This window comes from Sinocyclocheilus grahami, unplaced genomic scaffold (genome assembly GCF_001515645.1).
Source record: "Sinocyclocheilus grahami isolate Dianchi unplaced genomic scaffold, SAMN03320097.WGS_v1.1 scaffold476.1, whole genome shotgun sequence".
In the NCBI taxonomy this organism is placed as follows: domain Eukaryota; kingdom Metazoa; phylum Chordata; class Actinopteri; order Cypriniformes; family Cyprinidae; genus Sinocyclocheilus; species Sinocyclocheilus grahami.
In genome coordinates, this window is record NW_015505655.1 from 1011665 (window position 1) to 1018345 (window position 6681).

General features: G+C 36.9%; 1 pseudogene; it reads left to right on the top strand.

Annotated features, from left to right (window-relative positions):
* Positions 1-176: 176 nt before the first annotated feature.
* Positions 177-6458, top strand: LOC107553631 (butyrophilin-like protein 3; annotated as a pseudogene).
* The last annotated feature ends 223 nt before the right edge of the window (positions 6459-6681 follow it).

Consider the following 6681-nt stretch of genomic DNA (forward strand, 5'->3'; position numbering starts at 1 on the left):
TGTGTGTGTGTGTGTGTGTGTGTGTGTGTGGTAAGTTTAAGTTTTTGGTAAGTGTATGTGTATGTACTTAAGTATTCTGAGGCAAACACTTGCATGCTAATACACCATTCTGTGAGTTTCTGATTATAATATTTTCTCTTTTCATAATTTTCTTTTAGCATCTGTGTCATTCAGGGATGAAGTTCATTTGTTTGACGCTGCTGATTATTAGTGGAATTACAGACTCAAGATCAGGTAATGGTTTACTCCTTTTAGAGAGCTGTGTTTTAAAGAGATGAGGTGTGTGTTCATGTGTAAAAGAAAGAGGGAGGAAGATATAATAATCCCACTTTTTACATGGCTACGTACCAAATAAATAAATCAACATGAAATACTGATATAGCAATTATTTCATTATCTTGTAGAAACTGCAGAGATCATGTGCATGTAGAAAACTAGGCTAAGTTGCAGGATAAGCGGTCAGTTATATAACGTTGTCAAAGATAAATAGCATTATTCAGAAATATTTCACCACTGAATTGACAACTGATCAGTTCATCGAGATTGAGAGAGACTAATCAGTTTTCCAGAGAGCTGTGCAATTATAATTAATAATACATAGTCATGTGCAAACCTTGCTGCTTTACATGGAAACGTGTGGAATGAGGAAAAACTATTTTTAGGAAAGGTGTGTCTCTTGTGTTGTTTCTGCTGCCGGTTTATCACAAGAGATCAAGTGCAATATAGAGAAAGATATTTTAACTTGTATATCTGTAAAATTCATGGACCGTCACTTTATTTGATTTAAAGGGAGAGATCAATATTATGTCGTCATTGTCTTTTCACTGTAGCCCAAATTTGTTGTGATCCGTGTGTGACAGGATGGTTTGACTAGTGCCAATGACATTAAACATGGCTTGACACATCTAAGTTATGCACTGTTATTATAACTTTTTGTCCCTTTTGGAGGTTGACACTAGACACTTAACTGTCCAGTGAATTATCTTCTTTTGTAGATAATCATATAGGTTTGATGATAACACCTCGGTTCACATGTAGAGGTAAAGACACAAAACCTGTAGGTCTTGCGCAGGGTCTCGCAGGTCCTTACAAAGTCTTAAAATGTCAACAACAACAAAATCAGTTTTATCAAAATTTAAGGTCATAAAATGGTTTCAGTATCTTAAAAGTATAACACAAGTCTTAAAGGGTTAAGTTAAGTTAAGTTTACTTCACCCAAAAATATATATTTTGAAAAATGTGCCAAACAGTTTCTGGTCCCCACTGTCTTCCATAGTAGCCCTTTTTTTCATACTATAGAAGTCAGTGGCATCTGTTTGGTTTCCCACATTCTTTCAAATATCTTATTTTGTGTTCAGCCAGGGCCGTTTCTTACCATTTTGGTGCTCTAGGCAAGATTGTACTCCACTCCACTGTAAAATGATATTAGTGTGTTTTAAAATAATGTTAATCTCTAGACGCACAACGTCTCCAATAAAAAATAAATGAACCATACTTAAAATAAAATAGGAAATATTACAATGTTTATTATTATTATTATTATTTTCCCACTAACCCATCCCAGTATGATTTAATGAACAGTTAAAGAAAAAGTTAACAGAAGAAAAAAAAAGACTTGAAGCATAAATAAATAAATGAATAAATACAAACCCAATTCCATTTGAAACTTCCACATCATTGCATTCTGATTTTATTCACAATTTGTACAGTGTCCCAACTTTTTTGGAATCGGGTTTGTACATACATACATACATAAATATGCTTCTTCAAAGAGTATCCATTATAAAACACTCACCAGACATGTGACCATAATGAAATGTGCTTGTGCAAAAAGCTATCAGATAGCAGTTTGTTTTGCATTAATTATAACGGACTCGCACATGTCTAATAATGTACGAGTCAAGTATGTCATTGTAATCATCTTTACACTCATCGTCCAGCAAAACTTTACTGGTGAGACACTGATTTGCTCTATTCAGCCCATACAGACTTGTTCTGACTTTAGCAGTGGCTAGATAGAAGCAATAGAGAAATAGCCTATTTCGGATTAGAATTGAGCATGCTGAATTAGTTTAATTTTGGTTCTTATTTTATTTATTAATTTATTTATTTTTAGTACATTTTACATTTATGATGGGCTACTTTAAGTATTAAAATAGATCATATAGAATGGTTGGTAAAGACTTTGCTGACAGTATGTAACTGCAATTAGAGTCTATAACTAATAGGTATTATCTAACAACAAACACTACTGGTTAGATTCCTGAGAGGTCAACTAATGCAATAAAATGTCAAAAAAGTAAGTAATTTCATCAATTTACCAGGTAGTGTGCTTGAGAAACACTGAATGAGGTTTAGTGCTGAAACTATTAGTTGTTTGGAACTATTAGTTACTCCACGACACACGTTACTTCTGCATTCCTCAATTCCTATGGAAGACTAGCCACACTTGAAGATTTTAAGGCCGATTTTAAAGGGGTCATATGATGCGATTTCAAGTTTTCCTTTGTCTTTGGAGTGTTGCAAGCTCTTGGTGCATAAAGAAGATCTGTAAAGTTGCAAAGACTAAAGTCTCAAATCCAAAGAGATATTCTTTATCAAAGTTAAGAGTCAACCACGCCTACCTAAAACTGCTCGTTCTAACACGCCCCCACATATCTAGGTCACTATGTGGAAATATTAGCATAATGCAGCCCAAATGTGCACGCAAAGAAAGAAGGCGTGGTTTCAGGAACAGTAATGTTGATGCAGCCATGTCAGGGAGACGCTGTGTTTCAGTGCGAAAGCAAAAGCACTTTATTTGGCCTTCCAGAAGTAGATGCAATTAGGAATCATTGGTTAAGATTTATTTACAACAGAACAGCACAACCCAGATGTTGGAATTTGTGCAACGCATTTTATGGACGACCGTTTTTTGAACCTAGAAGAGTACAAGGCTGGCTGTGCACAAAGGCTTTAAAAAAAAAAAAAAAAAAAAAAAGGGAAAATCCCGCTTTTGCCGAACAAATCTGGGGCTTTTCATCTGTTACACCAAATACACAAAATAATGATCTTTAAAATAGCATCATATGACCCCTTTAAGACGGATTTGCGGATGTTGTGTCCATCTATAGCTGAAACTTGGCAGCCACAAACATGCCATGAAAGCAGAGTACAGAGAAAGAACATCACCCATATTCTTTCTTTTTTTTTCACTGTACAACAGAAGTACAGCCTGTGGACAGCTTTGACTGTCCTTCCATGTGTTTTTCTTCTCTAATCACGTTTGATCTTGTGAATCTCACTGAGATCTCGTGTCACTGTGAAATCGCTCCTACAATCTACAAGTGTCTGCTCTCGCGGTCTGGTCAAATCATCTGGTGTGTGCGTTCAGAGGATTATAAGGCTAAAAATCAGTTGAAACTGTCTTCATGTCTGTGGTCTCCCATAGTTTTAAAATCGGTTAAGATTTGAAAATCGTCTAGTGTGTCCCAGGCCAAAGTCTGTGAGAGTGTCGCAACTCTGTTTGTCAGAATCAGCAAAATCCAATATCAATCCACCTCTAATTTGTATGCATTGATTTTGTTTGATATTAGTACACAAACCAATTTTATTAAATATGTATATATTGAATAAAACATGTCTTGGGTATTTTAAACTTTGCAGTTACTAGGTTTTGCATTTGAATGTGTGTACCATCCTTCTAACTGAGTAAAATAATCTGGTATATGTGATTTATGTTGAGATTGTATAGGTTTGTAGTATATGGACATATGGTATTCGTTTTACTTTAGCAGGTCTTGACAGGGTCTTAAATTTGACTTTAAAACTCTTCAGATACCCTGTATGTAACAGACCTACTTTCTTTCTCTTTTACAGAGCAGTATAAGGTAGTGGGTCCTGCAGATTCTGTGTTTGCTGTAGCTGGTGAAGATGTGATTCTGCCCTGTTCAGTCAAACCCAGCATCAGTGTTGTGGACATGAGAGTGGAGTGGCATAGACTAGATCAGAAATACTTACTAGTGCATCTCTTTGATGATCATGAAGACAGAAACACAGATCAGATTCAGTCCTACAGAGGGAGAACAAAACTGAATCATCCAGAACTACAGAGAGGAGATGCATCACTCAAACTCTCATCAGTCCGAGTCTCTGATGAAGGACTTTATAAAGGTTTCATTCAGTCCAAATCCTGGAACGATGACACCACTGTTAATGTTAAAGTTGAAGGTGAGTAAACCAGTGAAAGCTAACATTTAAGTTTAGTCATGATGCGTTTGATGTAGGTTAAGACGAGGGGAAGAAGCCCCCAGTAAGATGGTGACAAAAATCAATTCAGCATATTTATAAACTCTGTATGCACTAATTCATGCTGACATATCATCTGAGCATTGGTATTTGTGAGAGTAATCTCATTAGAGTGGTTTTGAGGTAAACTGATCTAATATTTGAAAAAGGTGAACCTCACATGTTGCTTTTTTATTATATTGTTTAATTCACTCACTGAATGTTGTTGATGTTTGTCTGTAGCTGTAGGACGTCCTCCAGTGATCACTGTAGATGGGTTTGATCATTCAGGAGGGCTTCATCTACAGTGTGAATCTGAAGGCTGGTATCCTGAACCTGATCTTGAGTGGCTGGGCAGTGAAGGAATTAGTTTGAGTTCAGAAACTACAGAGAAACACAGAGGGATTCAATGTGAAACATACTATCACTTTACATCACAGTGACGACAAGATTCACTGCAGAATCAAACTGAGACATCACACGCTGGAGGCACTGATTATCACCACAAGTAAGAACTGACACTTTTGTTGTTGTTATTGTTTGTCATGTTTTAATTTTTTTGCAGTACAATGATTTAATGATCATTACCTTCCATTATATTGTTAAGCTTAAAACATTAGCAGCATTGGGTTAATTAACAGATTTTTATATTATAATTTTATTGTGTATATACCATTCAGAATTTAACATTATGTATTTTTATGAACCAGTAATAAACATTTGATTTACACAATGTGCTGAATTACTGTTTTGTTTTACAGATAATATTTTTATTTCTTGGAGGACACCAATCATCCTGATTTCAGTTTTTGTTGTGTTCAGTATGATTGCTGGAATACTGATAGCTGTGTTTGTTCATAAAAACAAAGGTACTATTCTGTTATTTTATGTATTTTATGTAAGTGGCCACTGGTCGTCTTAGCATCATGAAAAACAAAAATAACATTTTATTGAAATTCAGAATGGATTATATATAGCCAAGAAAGCGTGCAAATTAAGCCCCCTTTATCATCACAAAAAATCCGTCACTCATTGCTATCTCACAAATTCCTGTTATAACGTCTCAGGTAATGTATGTAACCATAGTTCCCTGAGAGTGAACGATACACTGCGTCCTCTATAGCGGTCACTATGGGGAATGCTTCCAGCATCACCGGTGTCTGAAGCACATGTCTAAACACAACAAAAACATTGGCTGGCAACAGCTTATGATGTCACTACCAGTGTGACCATTGTCTGAAGGAGACGAAGCAGGCATCCCTGAGGCATGGCGAGGGGATGCCATGTCTCGTTCCCTCTCAGGGAACCATGGTTACATGCATAACATGAGACATTCCCTTTCAAGGGAACTCGCACTGCATCCTCTAGCGGTTGCTATGGGGAACGAAATACCCACTCTGCCATGCTGAGGGGAGTGCATGCCATAAAATCTGAAGGCAAGCACTAAGCATCAACTCCACAGGATAACCATCATAGTTACCCCTCAGACGTAGCAATCAGTGACACTATCCCCTTCGGCCAAAAACCTGAGCTATATACCCTAAAGAACTTGCCACCTAAGGACTGAGCAGAAGGAAGCTTGGCCTCAGGGCAGAGCTCAAAGGCTTGGAATCACATCTAGTATGATTCCTTCAAGGGGATATGGCCAAGCATCTATTTCTTACTATTTCTACCAGACCCTAGCCTGTCACCTAAGGGCAGTAGTGTGTTTAGGCACCACGCAAACAACACAATTGTGTGTTGCCCCATGGTCCAGGAGGCCCCCAGAGCAGAGGCATCATACCCATTCAAACCAAGGAGAGGGGGAACGTGCCCCTCAGATTTTTGACCCAAGTGGATTCCAAAAGACAAAAAATAGCCCAATAATATTTTTACATTTGATACGATCACACCGGTGTGATTATCATCAGCTGCTCAATTCAAATCTGCGTTCACGCTTTGGCTGGCTTGTCATCTATCAAAACTTTTCTGTGTTTTCAACCATATAATGTTTATTTTCTGTTTCTCACACTGTCGCAATTAAAGTGAAAGATGAAATTAAAAAAGTGTCGATTGCAGCATTAAATTTATATCTGCTCATGTTGTATCAAATCTTTTTAATGCGTTTTTTTGCAGCGTTGCGCATTAAACCAATTACAGACGATTATGTTGAGTTTATGAATGCAGTTTCCAATCAGAAGCGTTCAGATTAGTCATCACTGAAACGCCGCGGAGGTTTGTTCAGTGCAAATTCTCTAATCATAAACATCAGAGTGCAAATGTTCGTACGATGTAATTAAGAGATTAATTTCACAGTGTAGACATTTTCATTGATTATAGGCAAACAGGAGTTTTTGACAGCGCTTAAACTCGCACTAGATTTAAGTCAATGAAAATGTTACTTGATAATGTAAATATTCTTGGCTTACTTTCTGT